Source organism: Dendrobates tinctorius, unplaced genomic scaffold (assembly GCF_039654945.1).
Source record: "Dendrobates tinctorius isolate UK_male_01 unplaced genomic scaffold, ASM3965494v1 ptg000162l, whole genome shotgun sequence".
NCBI lineage: Eukaryota > Metazoa > Chordata > Amphibia > Anura > Dendrobatidae > Dendrobates > Dendrobates tinctorius.
The window spans coordinates 63390721-63413223 of record NW_027361829.1 but is presented as its reverse complement, the minus strand read 5'-3'; the positions used below and the strand labels follow the sequence as shown (position 1 = coordinate 63413223).

At 40.0% G+C, this 22503-nt stretch overlaps 1 protein-coding gene across 1 annotated transcript in view; it reads right to left on the bottom strand.

Annotated features, from left to right (window-relative positions):
* Positions 1-22503, bottom strand: part of CNTNAP2 (contactin associated protein 2) — a 2930334-nt gene that overhangs the window by 1194700 nt on the left and 1713131 nt on the right. The gene's annotated exons all lie outside the window — the stretch shown is intronic.

Here is a 22503-nt window from a genome sequence, read left to right as displayed (position 1 = left end):
CCATGTTACAAGTTAATCCAGTTATATAAACAACTACAAAATTAATTAAAGAGTTCCTTGCATTTCTCTTCATTAGAGCAAATATGTGCTAATCAGAGCTGACAATGTGGAGGAAAATCAGCCGTATGTTACCTGCTAAATAGTTTGGAAATGTTTGATTAATTGTAGATTAATTGTATACTTTTCATCTGAAAAGTAACAAAACAGTTCATATGTCAGAACATATTTAAAAAAAACAGAAGGAAAGGTCAAGATCAGATCAATACATAAAGAAAAATCATTATTTTATCCCTGAGCTTTATCATCTGTGTTTACAATACATATACCTTGATTCATCAAGAAAAGTAATTTTCTCGCTGGTCTTGATGAGCGGGTGTAAAGGAATCCGATGCTCCAGATTCATGAAAAGGAACAGCTGTCAAATTTTGTGCACCTCACATGCATCCTGCCAGAAATCTTACTCCAGTTCATGACTAGAGTAAGATTTCGGCTACAATTTGTCATGAATTAGATGAGCTGTAGTGTCATGAACTTGCTGTGCCCCGTATCACCCCAGCTTTGTCCAGTTTGATGGACATCAAAACATCAAAAGTTGCCACATTTTTCCACAAGTTTTGCAAAAATGTTGTGACTTTTCAAAACAATTTAAGCCAGAATGCTGGCAAAATTGCTATGATTAATCGAGGCAATAAAGATTAATTTCAGGCAAAAACACACAATTACATTTAGTGTACCTGTTTATTATCTACTTAATTTTGCCTGCTGTGTTGTGTTGTGCAGCGGTGTTCACACTGTGCAGTGATGAGGCAGTGATCCAGTTCAAAGTTCAAAGCAAAGTTTCTTTAATGTTCAGCAAAGTCGCAAAACAGAAAGTAAATATGATCCTCCGGATCACAGATGGGAAACAAGACAGTCCACCTCTGAGACCGGTTGTCATGGGCGACTACATCACCGTGTACGCTGAGGGGTGCCCTTTTGGCTCTGCTTGGCTCCATGTTGCTTCAAACAGGTTGAAGTTAAGGCAGAACCTTCTGCTCTGCACACTTGCAAAGCCAAACTGACACACCCAACCCTTTGCTGCAGGGGTTTTTACAAGGTACCTGTGGCCGTCGGCCACATGGAAAACCCAGCCTGGATGGAAACGGACTGCCCCACTACTATACTGCATCCATTTAAAAAATAAAAGCCCATGGCAGATTTTCCTAAATCTGCCTTGGACAAATAGCTTGCCCAAGACCAACACTTAATTTTATTTTGCATTGCAATCACAGCTATGCCTGTGATTGCAATGCACTGCTGCAGCCTCAATATGCTATTGTGCACATCCTGGAGGACACATAGTGACCCTTGCTTATAACACCGATCACTGCCTCACAGAAGACATTGTACATATTGTGCCATTGTTCTATTCTTGTATCTGTACTTTGTTTAGTCATATACAAAATGCCTCTAAATAAAATTAACAACCCCAAAACACTGTTAAAAACAGATTGTTACATAGTAAAAAACCTCTATTTTTAAAATGTGCCTGAAGAAACCATAAGAACAGAGGAAATTTCAATTATATGTAGAACTAAATGTGTGGTTCATACAAATGGACTGGCACATGACTTATTCCTTCCAAACACCTTACAAAGGACAAGGGGGCATTTACTGTATGTGAAGGAAAGGCAATTCAGGCAGCTAAATAGTTAGATCAGTCAGACTGTGGAATGCCCTATCACAAGAGGTAGCAATAGCAGGCATTATAATAGATTTTAAAAAAGGGCTAGATACTTTTCTCACAACAAATGGTATATAGTGACGGAGAATGTATAATCAGTAGAGAAAAGTAGAACTTGATGGATCTGAGTCCAACACTATCTTATTGGATAAGATTCTTTTCTGGTCATACATTAATTGGCTGTAGTGGCCACATGGACATATGGTCTGATAGACTGTATAACCATAATCTTTATAGCAAAAAAATACAGCTTTACAGAAGACATACATATAGAAAAATTAAATTTAACTACGATAATTTTGCTTTTAAATCACTATCAGAAATGAGAGGTACTGTTAAGATTGAAATTCGACAAATCACGCAGATTTTATAGAGAAATTCATTTTGCAGTAAATTTATTTTCTGGGAATTGAATTTCTCATGCTATGCTCTGGAGTCTTGAGAGACCACAGGGAATGATAAATGTAAGATATAGAAAAAAATAATAACTAATACTCACCTCACTGCTCATCTTCCCTGCTCACCCTATCCCGATGGTACCTGGTGCATCATTTTACCACCACTTAACTCTTCATCTTCACGCTAGGCTGGGACATCCTGTTCTACAATACACGATGTAAGGTCACAGCACATGTCACAGTGTCATCATGACCATACAAAGCTCTCTTGTGCAGATAAATCTAATGCTAAGTCCTAGCCGGAAGACCCAGCCTAATCTTCATAACTAGGCCGTGCACCTTCTGTGGTTGAGCATTGTAATGTCACAGGCTTGTTGTGACATGCAACGTGACCTTATGAAGACACCTTTGGGCAGGAACTTATGGCTACAGCTGGTCTATCCTGGCGTGAAAGTCCAGCATTCAACATCAGTAAGAAGACAACTGTACAGGAAGATGTCCGGAAAGGCGAGCAATGAGATTTTTGTTTGGTTTTCAACTCTTTGCTGACACTCAATGGTTCAGGAAAATGGCAGCCAACAAGATGCTATTTTGCTAAATTCATGCAGAGTGAATTACAAACCATCTGCATTATGGAAAATATAAATTTTTGTACAATTCAAATAGAATTCAAATACACTCAAAATAAATTCACAGAAATCTGATCTCTTTATCCCCAACATTCATGCAATGAGAAATGCATCTGTCTCTTTTGATATAAAACTTGAGTTTGATAGATAACAGCAAACATATTTTGTAATGATTTCCATATTGTGAATAAATTAGTTTGATTAAAAAAAGTACTATTATTTTTACTCTGTTTCATGCATTAGAAGTCCAAGAATTCTGAAAAGCATATGGTAGCTGCAAAAATGGTGGAAAAAAAACCTTTTCATGCCATGTAATAAAAAAAAAAATTCTCAGTGCTTGCCTAAGTTTTCTATGAAAGACATCCCTAGTCCTCCTGCTCAAAGTACCTAAAAAAATTGGAATCCTTTTGTGGACGGTTTTAAACCTGGTTCCTCAATCCACAAAAGAGTGCTTACCAGGCCTCTAGAAAGACCTATTTTTAAGGGCTTTCACTCAAATTGATGGTACTATTTTAATACCTCCACTGATCAGCTGCTACGAGCTCCATCAGTGGCAGGAAGCGCATAGTGGAACATTATCTGCATCGGTATTTTGTTTAGTGACAACTTTTAAGTACTACAGACTAAGTCCTATTCAACTAAATAAGTCATCAACATCATTGTTCAAGCAAAATTGATTAGAGGTGTTCTCTCACATAGCTTTTCTAACTGTTCTTTATTTCTTTTAGCATTTTATGATGTTTGCAAAAAGTATAAAGCACAAGGAATGAGTTTTCGACAAAACCCATATTTGTGGTCATGGGCTAGCGATTATTTATGTTTGATTACTTCTATTTCTTCATTAAAAGTAAAATTACGGAATATACAGCCAGAACTGTGAGCAGTAAAGAAGCACTATTGGGAGTAAATGTGTTTTCTAATGAACCTTACTGAGTCACTGTCACTAACCACAAGCTTCGAGACCCAGGAAGTAAGCACCAATTCCTTCTCTGTGTCTAATGTCTTAAACAACTTGAATTAACAATGAAACATTTATTGTACAATTAATACTTTTACCTAGTAATTGAAGCTAAAATGAACTTTATGTTCTTAACATTTATCCTTTACTTTGCACATAATTTTTGATTCAGTGTTGAGGAAGTCTGAAGCCTCGGTAAGACTTGCAGATAAACCTCATATAGGAAAGCTCAGTTGTTGAGGTGTCATTATTCTGAAGAGCCGCAAGACCATTTATTCAGAAAATCAATGTCCCTTCTAGATGATTTAGTCTCTATCCATCTGGCGGGTAACTGAAGTGTGGATAGTTTTTCATGGTAGCCATTTTTCATATCTAAAAGGGTAAACTGCAACAACGGATAGTGGCTCATCTGTAAAGCAACACAACCTGCATACATATCTCCTGGATGAAAACTTTGAAAAGCCTGATTTGATTTGAGATTATGTCTAAAGGTATAGTAGTATGTATTTAAATTGTGTTTTTTTAAGTTTATAATTAATAAATCTAAATAAAAATCTTAATTATTTTAAGATAACATATACCAGGTGTAAACTACTAATGGTTATGATTGCCACCACCCAAATACAATTTAACTTTGCATTCATCTTATGCTTCAAAAAGTTAATCACAGGCAGTGTCTTGAATAAATGGAGCTACCTGAATTGTAAGAGAAACTAAAATCAAATTTTCACCTTTTATCATTGCGTTATTTTTGGGTGCAACATTTTCTGCCTACTAATAAAATGTTTTCTGAAAGTTTGAGGGATACAAAGCAGATCATTTAAGAACTTTTTTCATCTTTAATAACAAAGCAATAATATGACTAAATCCATTTAAAAACAAAATGAAATCTTTTTTAGTACATAATACAGCTAAAATAATGTGTTTGCCTAAGTGTGAACACCATCTTAAAATTGGGCATAAGGTTCTGTTCAGAATTAGTCAATCACATTTAAACATGTGAAATATTAATCAGTACAAAGCTGCTATGGAAGTAATTCTGATTAACCACTATATAAAGATTAGCTGTTCCAGTAGGATTTTGTTGACATTTTCTTGGTTACATTTTAAAGGAAAAGCCATCATCCATAAACAGCTTACGACACATTATACAAAATAATTTTCAACACATTTGATATATGGAACACTGTGAAGAAGGTGATCCAAAGGTGGCTTAAATTTGAAACAAAAGTGATGTTACCTACAACTGGACATCGTTCAAAAATTGATGAGAAGACAAGAAGAAAATCTGTTCAGAAGATTGTAAAAAGGCCTTCAGCAAGTTTAAAGGAACTAAAGGAATTGAAGGAAAGTACTGGTTGTATACTGCAAGTGAGAACAATCTCCCGGATTCTTCATATGTCTGGCCTGTGGTATAGGGTGGTAAAACAGAAGCCTTGTCTTACAAAAAAAACCATCCAAGCCCAAATATGCTTTGAAAAAAACATCAAGACTGCCAAAAGCAAATTGGAAGATTTGTTATGGTCTGATGAGACTTAGGATGAACTTTTTGCCCATAATTCCAAAAGAAATGTTTAGTGAAAAAGTCAACGCAGCACACCAGAAAAATAACACCATACCCACAGTCAAGCATGGTGGGGGCAGCAGTATGCTTTTGGGCTATCTTATGACCTCTGTAACTGGGGCTTTAGTCAAGGTAGAGGGAATTATGAAAAGTTCCAAATTACAGTCAATTTTGTAACTAAATCTTCAGGCCTCTGCTAAAAAGCTGAAGATAAAGAGGAATGTCACTTTTCTGTGTGACAAATACCCTCAGCATACCTCCAAATCAACAAAAGAATGGCTTCCAAAAGAAGATTAACCCCTTAATGTCCACTTATGGCCATAGCCCGTCACAGCTGGGTGTAAGTTCCCGCACCAGGACGGACTATGCCCGTCATGCATTTGTCACAGACAGTTGAGAGGTATGGGAAGAGGTGCAGGGACCCATGCCATCGGTTCCTGCACCCAGAACACTTTGATCTGTCAGTCAATCTGACTGACCGATCACAGCATGACCGCGCAGGAGATACTGAAATATAAGCACCTCCCGCCTGGTCATTGCAGGAGCTCAGTGCTGCCAGAGGCTGAACTTCTGCACTAGCTGCCAGGAGTGGCATCCACGCCACACTTGGCTATTAACTCCCTAATTGCTTTGATCAGGAATGATTGCAGCATTCAGGAGGGAGGCAGAGGGACGGGAGCTCCCTCTGCCTTCAGATCAGTGTCCCCGCAACATCATCGCGGGGCTCGATCATTGCCATGATGACCCAGGGTCATCATGACAACCCATGGGTCATCAAGTTACAGAAAGCCTCTGAGACCATACTTACAGAATGGTGTCAGAAGCTTTGAATATAGGTATAATGCCAGACTGTAGTACTAGTGCATTGCAGCCAAAGTGTAAAAAGTGAATGTCCCATAAAGGAACTAGGTAAAAAAGAAAACATTTAAAAAAATCACTCAAAAATACACATTTTTTATGTAAAAATATTAAATAAAGAAAAAAGTACATATGTTTGGTATTGCCGTGTCCATAAAAATCCAATCTATAAAAGTGTCATACCAGTTAACCCCTTCAGTGAACGCCATAAAAATCCCCACAATAAAAGTAGCAAATTATGCTTTATCATCATACCGCTTGGAAAAAGTGGAATAAAACGTGATCAAAAAGACGAATGTAAATAAAAATAGTATCACTGAAAACACCATCTTGTCCCACAAAAAGCAAGCCACCATATAGCTTTCTCAGCAAAAATAAAAAAAGTTATAGCTCTCAGAATAAAGCTGTGCTAAAATAATTATTTTTTCTATAAAAGTTTTTATTGTGTAAAAATGCCAAAACATAAAAAAGATATAAATATGGCATCACTGTAATCGTAGTGACCTGAAAAATAAAGATACCTTACCAATTTTGCCACATGCAGAACAGAGGGAAAAAAATTCATGAATTGCTGTTTTTTGTTCATTCTGCCTCCACAAAAAACAGAATAGAAAGTGATCAAAAAAGTCATGTGGCCAAAAATGGTACCTATAAAAACGACAGCTCGTCCCACAAAAAACAAGCCCTCACATGACTCTGTGGGCCGAAATATGGAAAAATGATAGCTCTCAAAATATGGCATTGGAAAAACCTTTTTACAAAAAATGCATCTTTTAGTGTGTGACAGAAGCTAAACACAAAAAAGGATATAAATCTGGTATTGCTGTAATCGCACCGACCCAAAGAATAAAGTCACCTAATCACTTATACTGAATGAGGAACGACATAAAAAATAAAACCAATTCTTCACCCTTTGTGGATTTATTCATTCGGCCTCCCAAAGATCGCAGTAAGGCGATTACAATGGTTTACCCCCAGATATAGGGCAGCGGCGTTCTCAGGACAAATTCCGAAACAACTTTTGGGGTCCTATTTCCTCTACGTTATAAACTTCTGTGAAGCACTTTGGGGTTCAAAGTGCTCACCACACATCTAGATAGGTTCCTTAGGGGGTCTAGCTTCCAAAATGGTGTCACTTGTGGGGGGTTTCCACTGTTTAGGCACATCAGGGACTATACAAATGCAACATGGCGTCTGATCTCAATTCCAGCCAATTTTGATTTGAAAAAGTAAAACGATGCTCCCTGCCTTCCAAACTCTGCCATGCGCCCAAACAGTGGTTTTCCCCACATATGGGGTATCAGTATACTCAGGACAAATTGCACAACAACTTTTGTGGTCCAATTTCTCCTGTTACCCTTTGGAAAATAAAAAATTGGGGCCAAAAATATCATTTTTTGGAAAAACTGTGATTTTTTATTTTCATGGCTCTACATTATTAATTTCTGTGAAGCACTTTTGGGTTCAAAGTGCTCACCACACATCCAGATAAGTTCCTTGTGGGGTCTAGCTTCCAAAATGGGGTCACTTATTTCCATTGTTTAGGTACATCAGAGGCTTTCCAAATGCAACATGGCGTCCGCTCTAGATTCCATCCAATTTTACATTCACAACCTCAACTGGTGCTCCTTCCCTTCCGAGCCCTGCTGTGCTCCTAAAGAGTGGTCTTCCTCCACACAGGGTATCAGTGTACTCAGGAGAAATTGCACAACAAATATTATGGTTTGTCTTCTCCTGATACCTGTCATGATCCAGGTTGGATTATGACAGATAAATGCACTAGTAACCTTTTTTTTTCCTTAAGCTGTGTGCTTTAGGATAGTTTTGCCCCTGGTGGCCATTAGGGTCATTGCACTGTGGTGGTTTCAGTTCTAGTTTTGCCCCTGGTGTCCGTTAGGGTCATTGCACTTGTTACTTTAGTTTAGTGCACGTGATTATAAAGCTGGCGTGATTGCTCTGGCTCTGCTATAAAAGAGTGTCAGGTGTTGCAATCACTGTTGGTGATAGTGGTCATTTCCAACCATCCCTGGTGGAAGAAGGAGCTAGAGATAGTTCCTTGCAGCACAGTCAGAGTCCTGGTGTGGAAGGAGTCACAGAGGGGATTTCCTTGCAGCTCTGACAGAGCTTGGTGGCAGCTATTCAGGAGGAAAGTTGCATTCTGGTGGTGGACTCTGTTGCTGGGAGCAAGAGCAACAGAGCAAAGCTGAGTGGTGTTTCCCTGTTTGTGACTTCCCTTATGTGTGTTTCAGTGCAGTGGTGGGATTAGTTTCTGCACTGTCCATTTCATTAGAAAGGGCTAGGTGCATGGCAAGCTAGGGTTCTTAGGTTCCAGTTCGGCAACAGGTGCGGTGCCTGTATAGGGACTGTTAGGAGTGTAGAGGCTGGCTCAGGGGAGTGCAGGAGGACTCCTCGTCCCCGTTCCCTATTGCAAAGCCCTCCATTGTATCGGTTTCCCTGGTGTTTCCCCTTATTACTTAAATTCGCCCTGCCGGAGGCGGTGTATCCAGTTTCACGTGTAATTCTAAAATTCTCCTGCTGGAGGCGGTGTATCCGGCTGCACGTTATATTATTTAAATTCACCCTGCTGGAGGCGGTGTATCCAGGGTCAGGTGTGTGATAGAAATTTGCCCTGCTGGAGGCGGTGTGTCCAGTCACACGTTGACCATCACAATACCCTTGTCAAAATAAAAAATATTGTGTCTGAATTAAAATTTTTGTGAAAAAAGTTAAAAGTTCATTTTTTCCTTCAACATTGCTTCAATTCTTGTGAACCATCTGAAGGGTTAATAAACTTTTTGAATGCGGTTTTGAGCACCTTGAGGGATACAGTTTTTAGAATGGTGTCTCGTTTGGGTATTTTCTGTCATATTGACTCCTCAAAGTCACTTCCAATGTGAGGTGGTCACAAATACAATGATATTGTAAATTTTGTTGAAAAAATGAGAAATCGCTGGTCAAATTTTAACCCTTATAACTTCCTAACAAAAAAATTATGTTTCAAAAATTGTGCTAATGTAAAACAGACATGTGGGAAATATTATTTGTTAACTATTTTGTGTGACATAACACTCTGATTTAGGCGCATAAATATTAAAAGTTTGAAAATTGTGAGAATTTAAATATTTTTCCAAACTTACATTTTTTACAATTTTACTACTATCACAAAGTACAATATGTCATGAAAAAACATCAGAATCAGTGGGATATATTGAGGCATTCCAGAGTTATAACCACATAAGGTGACAGTGGTCAGATTTCAAAATTAAGGCCTGGTCATTAACCTACAAAGTGGCTTGGTCCTTATGGGGTTAAAGTTTTGCAATAGCCCAGCCAGAGCCTGGACCTGAATCCACTTGAAAATCTGCGAGTTTATCAAAAGAGGGCGTTATTCGGGGGATATCATTGTAAGTTAACAGATTTAGAGCACTACTGCAAGGAAGAGAGATATGCAATTCTATTAGACTCCTACCCAAAAAAGAGTGAATACTTTCATAAATTCAAAGGGTACTTAAACAAAGTATTATTTTAAGCATACAAATATTTATGTTGGCTCATTACTTTAGTTTTTATTTTACTTATTCCACATGAAAAGGTTTGTTTAGCTTTCATTTGAATTGTTGAGATTTTAGGCAACATTTAAGGTGGCAAAAGTTCTGAAATAGTTCTTATTATGATTTTTTAAATGACAAAAATCTGTCGATGCAACAGGGGCATGTAGACGTTTTATATCCAATGTAGCTTCTCTCATCATAGGAGAGAATATGTAGGTAATATGAGCTAATATGAGGTAATTTAAAGCACTAAACAACTAGATGAAACTCACAAATAGGTTTAGTGTGACTGATCAGTGTGTCCCTTCATCACTAAAGAATAAGCAGATGCCATTTGGTCTGACTGTGGATTCACAAAGCCATCAGTAAAACTAATAAGTGGTCTTTTTAGTAATCCCAATCCCCTCCCTTTTACAAGAATAAATATTTTGCTCTCCCCTCAGATTATGGATGAGACAAAGAAAGGAAAAAAAAATTGATAGCCCTATGGACATATCAAGACTACTTAGCATTCATTACTTTCAGTCTTCACATGGACTTGCCTTTGTATTCTACAACTACACTAGGAATCTATCAAGAGTAAGATAAGTGGCAAAAGCTTTGGTTAAGAAGAACTATTAAGTTTGCAAGTGCTTGTACTCATTAAAATATAACAAATTGGACCTCATTCACACATCTGTGATTTTTCTCATAAGTAAAAATATTGACTGTTTAATCACTGCTTGGGTCTGATTTTCATAAGTATTTGGTTAGTGTTTTAGTTTATACCATTAGTGTTTCATCAAAGGTTTTTCACTTTTGAGAAAATGAACACATAACTGAAAAGTTTCTAATTTCCACTACAATGTTAATCACGGACAGCACAAAGATTGACGTGTTTGCTGTCTGATTTTCACAGCCCCATATATTTGTACTAGCTATGAACCTGTTCTACACCCGGGTGGCGAGCATTTTTATTGGTATATAGTCTCCCATCCTGGTATGTGCTGCCACCCTCCTATCCTGGTACACATGGCACCCCTCATTCCTATCCTGGTATGCATGGTACCCTCACCCCCCAATCCTGGTACGCAAAGTACTCCCTCATCCCTATCCTGGTATGCATGGTCCCTTCACCCCCAATCCTGGTATGCATTGCCCCCTCACCCCATATCCTGGTATGTATGGTCCCCTCACCCCCTATCCTGGTATGCATGGTCCTCTCATCCCCCAATCCTGGTATGCATGGTACTCCCTCATCTCTATCCTGGTATGCATGGTCCCATCACCCCCTATCCTGGTATGCATGGTCCCTCTCATCCCCCAATCCTGGTATGTATGGTCCTCTCACCCCCCAATCCTTGGTATGCATGGAACTCCCTCATCCTTATCCTGATATGCATGGTTCCCTCACCCCCAATCCTGGTATGCATGGTCCCTCTCATCCCCCAATCCTGGCATGCATGGTACTCCCTCATCTCTATCCTGGTATGCATGGTCCCCTCACCCCCAATCCTGGTATGCATGGCCCCATCACCCCCTATCCTGGTATGCATGGTCCCTTTCATCCCCCAATCCTGGTATGTATGGTCCTCTCACCCCCCAATCCATGGTATGCATGGAACTCCCTCATCCTTATCCTGGTATGCATGGTTCCCTCACCCCCAATCCTGGTATGCATGTTCCCTCTCATCCCCCAATCCTGGCATGCATGGTACCCCTCATCCCCCAATCCTGGTATGCATGGTCCCCTCACCCCCTATCCTGGTATGCATGGTCCCTCTCATCCCCCAATCCTGGCATGCATGGTACCCCTCATCCCCAATCCTGGTATGCATGGTCCCTCTCATCCCCCAATCCTGGTATGCATGGTACCCCTCATCCCCCAATCCTGGTATGCATGGTACTCCCTCACCCCCTATCCTGGTATGCATGGTCCCTCTCATCCCCCAATCCTGGTATGCATGGTACCCCTCATCCCCCAATCCTGGTATGCATGGTACTCCCTCACCCCCTATCCTGGTATGCATGGTACCCCTCATCCCCCAATCCTGGTATGCATGGTACCCCTTATCCCCCAATCCTGGTATGCATGGTCCTCTCACACCCCAATCCTGTATGCATAGTACCCCTCATCCCCCAATCCTGGTATGCATGATACCCCTCTTCCCTCAATCCTGGTATGCATGGTTCCCTCACTCCTATTAACCCTACACACATACAAAAAAACCCAACAACATTTATACTCACCCTTCTTTCCTGTGCTCCAGCGCTGTCACGTTCTGCTGGCAGGAGTGTGGCCGGAATTGCGCATGCCCATAGTGTTGTCCAGTGCCATATTGCTGACGACACACTGCAAGTGTGTCTTTAGTAAAATGGCGCCGGGTCACGCTATGCACATGTGTGATTCCGGCCGAACTCTTGCCCCGGTCTCCAGCCGAAGAGAAGCGCCGCGGCAATGCTCCTCCCGGTCAGGTAAGTATGTAAGTATGGCGTTGGAGATGGCGGTATGCAGTGTGTACGGTACCGCCATCTCCGGCGCCATACACACACCTCACCACTGGATGCCTCATTCTGTCTGGAGCCAGACTGCGCAGGCGCGTCGCGCTTGCGCAGTCTATAAAGGCTTCAGACAGAGTGACGCTAACCGTGCTATATTATAGATGCAGTGTCGGACTGGGGTGACAAGGGCCCATCAGTAGCATCAACTGCAGGGAACCACTTTTCAGCTACATGCATGACTTTATCCTCATACACAAATAAAATAGGTTGATTGTTGAATTAATAAGATGCTTCCTTTGTCTGTATATAGTTAATCAAGTTTACTGTGCCAAGTACTGCTTTTATAAGAGTGTGGAGGCCCACTCCTGCAGAGAGGCCCACCGGGAGATTCTCCTGTTCTCCTGTGGGTCAGTCTAAGCCTGTTTATATGGGTAATGTTGATTCGTTAGTCGGGTTAAAAACAGACATGTCTCTCTTATCCATGGTTCACAAAGAAAGAAATGGTCATGTGAATAATTCCATTGATTATTGTAGGTGAAAGTTAGATGCAGATAGAACATGTATGTGAAAAACGGACAATTAAATGAAGCTCAGGCTGTGTGCCCACGATGCGATTTTTAAGCATTTTTGCCGCGATTTTCGTCATGAAAACGCTGCGAAAACCTTTAAAAATCTTGTACAGAATGCACCCCATGCATTCCTATGGCATTCCGCACATGCTGTGCTAATGCTGCGCTTTTTCCGCGGCGGAATCGCATCACGGAAAAAATCGCAGCATGCTCATTCTTTTGTGCGGAATCACAAAGAATTGCTGCGATTCTGCACCCATAGGAATGCATGAGAATCGCTTACTTCCTGCATGTGGCTATGCCCACCATGCGCAAAGTTAAGCGTCTCATGTGCGGTTGGTACCCACGGCGTGGAGGAGATGAGACTGTCCTCCAGGCCCTGGGTACCATACCCCTGTAAAAAAAAAGAATAAAAAATAAAAAATCGGGGTATATTTACCTTCCGTCGTCCCGCGCTGCCATCCCGGGCCTCAGCTTTCCCAGTAATGCCTTGCGGCAAGGTCCTGTAATGACGTAGTCTCACGTGACTCTACCGGTCTCGTGAGATCGCTATAGCAACGCGAGACCAACATCATCACAGGTCTCGCAAGGCATTACTGGGAACGCTGAGGCCCTGGATGGCAGCGCGGGACGTCGGAAGGTAAATATACCCCGATTTTTTATTTTTGAATTATTTTTTACATTCTTTCTTTTACTATTGATGCTGCATAGGCGGCCTCAATAGTAAAAACCTGGTCACACTTGTCAAACACTATGTTTGACGAGTGTGACCAACCTGTCAATCACTTTCCAAGCGATGCTTCAAATCGTTTGGAAAGTGCTTGAATATTGCACGTGAAAATTGCGGCAAAATCGCGAACATAATCGCGGTAAAATAGCACAGAAAAAAACTTGCGATTTCTGGGAAGGAGTCTGGTTTTAAGTGTCCGTATTTAAACACTACATGGGCACATAGCCTTACACTGTATTCTCTACTCAACCTGACTGTCCTAGAACAGCAGAGCAATGAATATGGAAGAAATATTTTCTGATCATAGATGATTCATGCAGTTGGCTTTTCAAAAAACTCAGACCTGACATGTGCCATGATTATAGCATTTAATTCAATACAATTGTTATGTGTCATTTTTGCTATGAATTGAGTGTAGCCAAAAACAAACAGGAGCTATGTCTGTAACTACTCGAAACTAAGCCAAATGTCAGTTCTCATTTAGATTGTTCTCTACTGATAAAATATTAGTTAGTACTGTTTTCTACATATCTTAATTATAAAAAAATGGTTCTTTTTATATGTTATAATACAATATATGTATGCAGCATATGCTCTCCTTAATTGTGAAATTCCAACACCAAAAAGAAAATGTAGTAGGATTATGGAAATCACAGTATTAATAATAGACATATTAATGAAATGCAAATAATAAAAAAAGTTTACATACCATTTTCAAAACATCCAATTTATGCAGTATCAAGTATGAGCACCAAACACAGAAATACACGCACTTACACACCTTAGCTGCTATCTACAAGGTTATTAATGAATGGGGAATGTTCTATCATGCTGAATGCACTTGGGCACAGAAGTCATCAAGATCCGCTGCAGGCAGCTCCTTTTACTATTGCTGACTAATGACATTCTAAATGTATGCAATGGAAGACAAGCCTGCAGACACTTCAGGCTGTGGTATCATGTTTAGGCGATGCAAGCAGCTCACAGTAACACCAACAACATGTGGTCTGGTGCTTTGTTGAAAAATGGCTTCTGGCAAACATTGGAGAAATGACTGTACCACTGGTTGCACAATTTCCATATTAATGTAATCCAAGCTGCTAGTATACCTATAATAAAGATTAGAAGGGTACACTATGCCACCCCACACAATAAATGGGATGACAAGTCTGACATTTTCTCATAAAGTCCTATATATGGCATTGCCCACATGGTCTCTGGACCAATCCCAATCTCTGGCTATCATTGCATTCAAAACAAAATTGGGACTTATTGCTGAAGAGGATAGGTCTCCAATCCTGCATAAATTGCCTTCTTACTCTATACAATGATAACCTTTGAGAGTGATTGTCTGAGGTCAAAGGAACACTTGCATCTTGACGTCTGGTTCACAGCCAAATGTTATGTGAACTCCATGGTTTAAGGACTGTATGGGAGATTGCGAGAAGTGAAAATGGACAGAGAAGTGAGCTGTAAAATGAATATTAGATTTCTTTTACCCATTCTCTGGAACACTATAGACATTAAAACCCTCTACTTGGTTTGTGATGTCAATTCCATGGCGGTACAGAATGGATCACTACGAACCATTCTTCTAATCATGACCTTTTGGTGTCATTACAGTTTATTTCTGTTCTCTCAACCACTGAAATAAGAAACTGAAAAATGTTGACATCTCAAAGTCTCTCAGCCCATGGACTCTGTCAGTTTGCTACAAGTACCAAAAGTAACAATGAAATGTGTACCAACTATATATTAATGGCACACTAAACAAAATGCATGTTAAAAGATAGACAAATTAAAAAAAGAGGAAATATTAGAATACAGATCAATTTTTATTTGTTGTGTCTAGGATTTCCTATTTCCTACATAATAAAGATATTTATGTTTGAATTTTGGAAGTGGAGCTAATCTTCCGTCCTTGTTTTTCCTATATTTTTGAGTTTACAAAAAGTGCAGATGACAAGCACATTGACGAGGTCCTGTCACATTGTATCATACTTCTGGGTGTCATAGCACCTAGAAGGGTTCTACACATACACAACTCATCTGGTTGCCATTACATCTAGAAGTTCAGTACAGTGTGAGAGGCCTGAAGATTCCATCCATTTTTTTTATGTCCCATAATGGATAAAAAAATGGTGGCTAGTGGATGCATTTTGCCAAATCCGCAAACAAGTATATTACAAAAATATGCATTTTGGTAAATATAGATTTTTGTAAAATTCGAGAAGATTGATTAAATCCGAGTAGAATTGAATTAAAATTTAATCTTGAGAGCTCAAACATAAAAATACAAACAGACACATTCCCACCAAGGACAACATCTTCAAGGAGTTAGTGTGGTCTCCCCTTGTTTGCGTGGGTTTCCTCCAGGTACTCCAGTTTCTTCCCACACTCCAAAAACATACTGATAGGAAATCTAGATTGCGAGTCCTTACAGGGATGGTGCTGATAATGTCTCTAAAGCGCTGTGAAATCAATGGCGCTATATAAAGCATTTTTTTTTATGTATGTACAGATATTCACTATGCAAACTAGCGAGCAGGTCACTGAGGGATCAGTGACCTGTCAGTAGGCTGCATTATGAATGTCTAATCAGAGCACCACATACACCAACCCCGCCTTACGGCATAGGAATCTCATTAACATAAAAACTGAAAGTAAAGATTAAAGAGCAACCTTAAGATGGATTTCATCAACCAAGGTATCATTTTATTCAGTATAACGGTGCCGACCTGACACTGTGTGTAGGTTACTGTGCACTATCCTGTTGACAGGTTCTCTTTAAGTCAAAATCAAAACTGATCAGCAGGAGAACCCATCTCTTTCCTGTCAGGCATAAAAAAACAGTTTGTTTTGGGAACATGCAAAAATCATTCAAACTGTCAAATACAGTAATAAAGGTAATATTATTTCCTATAGCATATAACAAAAATTGGGGCTTTTTTCCAAGCATATTATAAATTTCCATGTTCACTACATGTTAACAGCAAATAAGATGATTTTCCTACGTATTATGGAAACACATATTTTATTTGATATTATCAAAATCTTGTGATATTTGTTCTCTGGAAGGTACCAACTGTGAGGGCAGAGCTGATTCTACACAGTATCTGAATGGTAAATGGAGCATCATGCTCACATCAACAGGGTTTTGGGTTAACAAACTTCTTTTTCATCATTTTGTTGACTTCCTGGGCCAAAGAATGCAACGGTAAGATAAATTCACCTATTTTTCTCATACATTCACAAAACACAAAGTAAAATGTGGTAAATTAGTTCACCAATGCATCCCAATGTACTGTGAATCAGCAAAATACAAATATGGTGAAAGTTTTCCTCACTCACGCAACCAAAAATCTTAACCTTGTATGAGGCAGTGACCCCTGTTACAGCTAAGGGGCATTGTGTGTTCTCCCCAGGAATATGCACGGAGAGATATTGAGGCTATGGGAATGCATTGCGGTCACAGGGGTAGTTGGGATTGCAATGGTGAAGCATAGACTGATGTCACAGGTAGAGGTCGCTGGGTAGTCTCCCCAGGATATGCACAGAGGTGTATGAAGGCCATAGGTGTGCATGGCAGTCATGGGTGTAACTATGACTGCAATGCAGGCTGATAATAAAAGTAAGTGTTAGTCTTGGACATGTTAGTGTCCAAGACAGAAGTAGAGAAAACCTGCTCTGGATGTGTATATGAAACAGATTGCAGTATGATAGTGTTGCAGTCTGTTCTTGTCATGGTTTGCTCAGCTTGTGGGATTAGGTAGTTCAGAGGTTAATCTGGACGACCTCACTCTGGGATTCTGGGATGCTTCTTATAGCCTCATTGTGGGGTCATTCCTCGTCGCTTATACTTTGACCATTGGCCGAGTGTGTGTGACCCTGGTGTGTCTGTGCTTTATGCCTGTGCTACTTTATACTTGCTTGGCTTTGATCTGGTTCTGTTCCCGTTATGAGTTCTGCCTGTCCCTCCTGTACTACGCTGCCCTCTCCATTTATGACTCATTGTCTTCGTCCTGACTATTCTCTGATTGCCTCTCTTGTACTGCACAGCTATCTCCATGTATGACTCATTGCCTACATTCTGACTATTCTCTGCTTGACTCTCCTGTACCGCGCCACCCTCTCTGTGTATGACTCCCGTTTGTCCGACCTGAGTTCCCCTCTCCTCTACTCCAGAGTCCTTGTAGAATCATGCATTCATCTTCAGCAGCAGGACGCTAAGCCCATGATTGTAGGTCCTTTGCTTCTTGCTACCTTCAGCGTCCCAGGTCCCATCTGCCTGAGTTTTCCCTGCAGCATCTGACCTAGGCCTTCCAGCAGCGTGGGTGAGTCACCCTGCTCAGCCATGGCAGTTCACCGGCACTGACAGGATACTGATAGTTCCATTCTGGACCCAAGTTTTCCATGTGGCTGAAAGTCACAGGTTGCTTTGATAAAAGCCCTGCAGGAAAGGGTTAGTGAGTTCAGATCTTAGTGAGTGCTTAGTGAGTCTCAGGTGTGTCAGGGCCAGAGTGATGCCTGGCAACCCGAAGTGTACACAGAGATACAAGTCGTCCACGGTGACTGATCTCAGATGTGGACAGTCCCATGTCCAGAGGTGGATATCCTGTGCACGAAAGAAGACTGGCATGTGTAACGATTGCAAAACAGGTGGATTTGGTGCCCAGCTGCAATCTGGAAGATATCCTAGACTGTGTATGGCTGTGTGAGTAAAGAGACTGTGATGCAGCAATGCAAGACACCCATGGGAACTAGTCAGAGGAGGAATAGAGTGTGTAGTGCCTGCAACATGTAATACTGTGTGAATAGAGTCTTGGATACCGCGCTTAGACACCCACGGGGACTATTCAAAGGAACGTGTTTAGTGTCTGTGAAATGAACGATGCTGTATAATATATATTCAGCAAATGGTGAGATGGATACTAATTATATGCACTGAAGTTATATGCACTTTTGTGGATTGGACTTTTATGTGTGAAGATAACACATTAAAGAGATTTTTGTGTTTGAACTTTGTGGGTCACTGCCTGTTCACTGTGTACAGTGCTACCGCTGCCTTAAATATGATGGAAAATGCGGGCAGTGTGAACTGAGGTTCCCCCTAGAGGAATTGTCACGAGAGGATAAAAATGTTGTTTTGGGCACAGAACCCAAAGATGTTGAGATATCTGCCACAGGGGTCACCAATGTAGGAACAGAGTGTAACCCTAATAGGCTTCCATTAGAGGTTGTGGCAGTAGAGGTCATTGAGACTCCACTGAACCCAGAGCTGGAAATGTCCCCTGGTAAGTTTGGGACAGCCCAGTTCCAGGGTCCCACGCAGAGAAACTGGTGTGAAAACCACAGGTTTAAAAAAAATGCACTGCAATGCTGCCACTGCCTTACACTTGTTTCATAAAAAATATTATTTATTAGCAACGTAATTAGATAATTTTGCTAATGTTATAGGGTTCCTATACAAAAAGACGAAATAGCAGCTTGTGAGTGTTTATGTGAGTCCTACACATACCGTACATACAAAGCCCACAACTGACACACTGATGAGCTGCTACTATTACCTTCATACTTGTTGCTTTTAGAGTCTTCCTCTGCTGCTCCGTGCTACACAGGAATCTATCTTATATTACTTCACACTTATATAGGTTGATAAAACACACACGTCAATTAAGTTCAACTTGTCTTGATCAATTATACATTATTTGTTGCTAGATTATTTATAATCCTCAATATCATTTATTATATGTATATATCACTACATGCAATATAAACAGCAGCACAGATTTCCAATATGCTTACATACTGCATCCTTCTATACAGTTGTATCTCCCAGGTGAGAGACAAGAAAACTCACACAGTGTTATGAGTGGCGGAAGACACAAAATAAAAAATAAATAAACTGCCTTCGCCACACGGGGTCCACCGTGCGGTGGATGGAATAACCGCTGCTAAAAGAGGCAGAGCACTAAGGCGGTAATGTGCACAGGGTTTTAGCTGCACTCAGGACACTGAAGCAGACTCTGTTATATGCACAGAGCTGCAAACAAAAGCATAAATAACGCTGAGTCTGAACAGGGTCACAGACTTCCAGCGATGCAGATACGGTATTAAAGGTCACAGAAGTAGCCTTAAACACCAGGACTACTCCTTCTAGACCTACCGTAAAAATAGGATGCGGAACATCGCAACTGCGAACGCCTGACAGGCTGCAACCGCAGCGCGGCATGAACTGAGCCGCAGAGAAAGCACCGCTATGATGCAAGCGCGATGCAGGGTGCTAGCTGCTGGAAAAGATGAAGCTTGAGCACGCTGGCGCTAATACTGGCTGATGCCCAAACACTCACACAGACGTATTATCAGAGGGAAGAGGTTCTTAATAAGTCAGTCACCAGTCCAAGCATCCATCACCATACATACAGCAGCCGTATGAAAATACTAGCGCATGGCGGAATGGCCATGCACACTTTTTATAGCGTACGGGACCTGCCGGAAATCTCCAGGTCTCCAAAAGGAGCCAATAGGATCCGGAGCAGGACCTGAGCACCTGACTCCTGAACTCCAATGGGAGCTGGTCCAGTGAGCATGCTCAGAAGATGGCACACAGGACTTAGCCTCTGGAGATAAATGTGAGAATCTGGATTCCTGCATAGGCATGGTAGAAACCAGATTCCTAACACACAGCTGTCAAGAGAGGAGAACCTCCTTCACTTAAAGGACTGAAACTCATACTATTAAATTAGTGAGGATTTTTTTTTACTTTTCCCAACTATAACTTTTTGAGAGAATTTTATTTCAATCTCTTTTTGTCATGAAGCTTTGCAAGAGATCTAAATCATCATTAAAAAGCAGAAGTCTAGCCAAAGTCAGACTAGTTATGAAATTCCCCCAATTTTTGATTCTAGTGAATCGGAATACTTTGGGATTGGATTTGCAAAAATCCATTAATGTGATGGTAAAAAGATACCATTTTTCTGTCTTCTCTTGATGACTAGGAAGAGAAATATAACATGACATTTTATACTCATCTGCCCTAGACCTTCACATATCCTTATGATGCCATTAATGCAGCTCTCTAGTCCCTTGTCCCTGGTCTATAGTTCTTTTGGGGCTGCCTGTCCAGCACTAAGGACAGTAATTAGCCTTAAGTGGTCATACGAGGATTAATGCACAACTTTGACGTCAATGACATGTGTCATTGGCCTCATTGCCAGAAGATAGTGCCGGAAGAACTGAAGACAAGCATATAGAACTGTGAAGCTGCGGTAGAGGGGGAATGTGGAAAGGAGAAAGCTTAGGACAGTTGAGCATATGTATCTTATTTTTTAAGCCCCTGCCTCCATTCTTTAATTATGCTCTAAAGTCACCTTAGAACATAATAAGACTAAGTTCACTGTAGGCGTTTTTGCAACGTTTTTAATGCACTTTTTATGCAAATTTTCAGCTGCGTTTTACAGTACCAGCAAAGTCTATGATATTTCAGAAATCTCATGCACACAGATTGTTTTTTTTCGTCATAAGGATTTTGTGCTTTGCATGGCTTTTTAAAAAGGTGTGGATAAACAACCCTTTAAAACAATAATGTATTAAATTTATCACTAAAAAAACACCCGGCCCACCAAACAGTTTACATAGATGACATGGTACTAAGAACATGCCATCATCAGAACAGGATAGATCAGATAATTCTTAATCTCTTCATGATGGAGCTCTTTTTCATTTTTGCATTTCTGTTTTTCGCTCCCCTTATTCCTAGAGAAATAACTTTTCTATTTTTTCATAAATTTGGCCATGTGGAGGCTTGTCTTTTGCAGGACAAGTTGTACTTTTGAGTAACATCATTGGTTTTACCATATTGTGTACTCAAAAACAGGAAAAAAATTCCAAGTGCGATGAAATTGAAAAAAAGTGCAATTCTACAAGTTTTTTTATTTTTTTTACCGTGTTCACCAAATGCTAACATTGAGCTGCCAGCATCATTCTCAAAGTAATTATGAGTTCATAGACACCCAACATGTCTAGGTTTTTTTTATTTAAGTGGTAAAAAATACAAAGTTTGAGGAAAAAAATGCGTAATTTTCCGAGACTTGTAGTTTCTCCATTTTTAGTGATCTTGGATTGGGTGAGGGCTTATGTTTTTTGCATGTCGAGCTGACGTTTTTAATGATACCATTTAGTAACATAGTGTAGATACGATCTTGACAATCTTTTGATTGCCCGTTATTGCATTTTAAACGTAATTCTGGCATTTTGACTTTTTTTCTCGTTACGACGTTTAGCATTTGGGTTAATTCTTTGTTTATATTGATAGATCAGGCAATTCTGAACGTGGCGATACCAAATAAATAAAAAAGAATCTAGACATGTTTGGTGTATATGAACTCGTTCACATTTAGTGAACATGGTAAAAAAAGAACAAGTGTGGAATTACACTTTTTTTGGAAAATTCACCACACTTGGAATTTTTTTCCTGTTTTCCAGTACACGGTATGTTAAAAGCAATCATGTCTTTCAAAAGTACAACTTGTCTCGCAAAAAGTCCTCACATAGACATTTTGACAGAAAAATTAAAAGGCTATGGCTCTAGGAAGAAGGGGAGCAAAAAACAAAAACGCAAAAACAAAAATACCTCAGGTCCTTAAGGGATTAAAGAACAATTTGATGAATACATTTTTATATGTCCAACCTGTTATTCGGCAATGTAGAGTTCCCATAGATGTTTATAGGCACGCAAGAAAAAAATATAAAGTAAAAGATAAATCTAGATCTTATCATTGGAATAACTATTCTTGATGTACTGTTGAAATTTGAATAAGTAGACGTGAATATTAAAGGCTAATTATCTAAAATGGCAAAGATCAAAATGTCTCTGATAGCAATACATGTTCAGAGTAAATGATTGTACAGTTTTAGCTTTTTCCAGCCACCTTATGTGAACTATAAGACACTTAGGTCTTAAGTTTAAAGTACTCAGAGATGTGATTTAACAGCCTTAGGTAATGACTCTGAAGTGATGCAGTGCAATTTCTTCCTAGGGTT